Source organism: Canis lupus, chromosome 30, assembly GCF_003254725.2.
Source record: "Canis lupus dingo isolate Sandy chromosome 30, ASM325472v2, whole genome shotgun sequence".
NCBI lineage: Eukaryota > Metazoa > Chordata > Mammalia > Carnivora > Canidae > Canis > Canis lupus.
Window position 1 is genome coordinate 32,752,817 of NC_064272.1, and position 1,933 is coordinate 32,754,749.

Consider the following 1,933-nt stretch of genomic DNA (forward strand, 5'->3'; position numbering starts at 1 on the left):
GTTTTGATTTTTAAATTGGGGTATTTAGACCATTTATATTTAATGTAAGTTTTGGTGTGAATCTATCATCTTGTTTCTTTCTTTTTTTTTTTAAGGTTTTACCTATTTATTCATGAGAGACACACAGAGAAAGAGGCAGAGACATAGGCAGAGGGAGAAGCAGGCTCCCCACAAGGACCCTGATAGGGGACTCAATCTCAGGACCCCAGGACCATGACCCGAGTAAAAAGCAGATGCTCAAACACTGAGCCACCCAGATGCCCCTACCATCTTGTTTCTTATTTCCTATTTGTCCCACCTGTTCTTTGCTTCTTTTTCCTTCTTTCTCTGCCTTCCTTTGGGTTAATTAGGTGTCATTTTCATTTCATTCAATCTCCACTATTGACTAATTTAGATACACTTTATTTTTTTTTAGTGGTTTCTCCACAGCTTACAATAGAAAATTTTAGTTCATTGCAGTTCCCCTTTAAATCAAATTATATCCTTTCAAGTGCAGTTTTTTACTCTTACAACACTATACATTCATTTCTGCCTCCTATCCTTTATGTTATTATCATCAAACATTTATTCCATTTTCTTTTAAAGAACTTAAAGAATAAGGAAAACATTTACTAACATAGTTACACATTTTTTGATGCTCTTTACTTCTTTCAATAGATCCAAATTTATAGTTGGTACCATTTTTTTCTTCCTGAAGAATTTCCTTTAATCTTTCTTGTTGTGTGGTTCTGCCAGTAATGAATCTATCAGCCTTTGTTGCCTGAAAAAGTCTTTAGTTTGTTTTCATTTTTAAAGAATACTTTCTCTAACTACAGAATTCTATATTGACAGAGTATTTCTTTTTTTTCTTTCAGCACCTCAAAGGTCTCTTTTCTTGTTTTCTGGTTTGCACAGCTTGTGACAAAAAGTCTGTGTGGTATTGTTATCTTTTATTCTTTGACATAGAGTGGCTTTTTATCTTTAGATGTTTTTAATAATTTCATTATTGGTTTTCAACAATTTGATCATGATGTGCCTTTGTCTGGCTTTCCTTATTTTTGTTCTGCTTGGGATTTATTGAAGTTCTTGGATCTACAAGTTTACATTTTTTCATCAAATATGGAAAAGTTTTGCTAATAGTTCTTTAAATATTTTTCTGTGCCTTTTCCTCTCCTCTGGAACTTTAGCAACATATATGTTAGATTGTTTATGCTGTCCCATAGGTCACTGTGGCTCTTTATTTATTGCTCAGTCTTTTTAAAAACTTCTAAGCTTGAATTTAGACAGTTTCTATTGCTATGTCTTTAAGTTCATTGATGCTTTAATCTATTCTTAATCTACTCTTAACCCCATCTAGTGAATTTTTCACTTCACATATTGTATTTTTGCCTCTAAAAACTCTATGTAGGATTTTTTTATCTTCTGTTTTTCATCATTATATTCATATTTTTCATTAGGGCCTTGAACATACTGAGCATTTTTTAAAGTTTATTTATTTATTTAGTAATCTCTATACCCAGTTTGGGGCTTGAACCCATGACCCTGAGATCAAGAATCACGCACATGTTCTACTGACTAGGCCAGCCAAATGCCTCTTGAGCACATTTATAGCAGCTTTTATTTATTTGTTTAAGATTTCATTTATTTATCCATGAGAGACACAGAGATTGGCAGAGACACAGGCTGAAGGAGAAGCAGGCTCCGCACAGGGAACCCAATGCAGAACTCAATCCCAGGACCCCAGGATTATGACCAGAGCCAAAAGCAGACGTTCAACCACTGAGCCACCCAGGCGTCCCTATAATAGCCCTTTAAAGAGTCAGTCTTTAACAGTCTAGTCTTTAAAGAGTCTAACCAGTCTACTGACTGATTTTCCTCCTCACTTTGAGTCATGTTATCCTGTTTCTTGGTGTGTCTAGTGATTTTGAGTTAAATTTTTTATTTCATTGTGAAT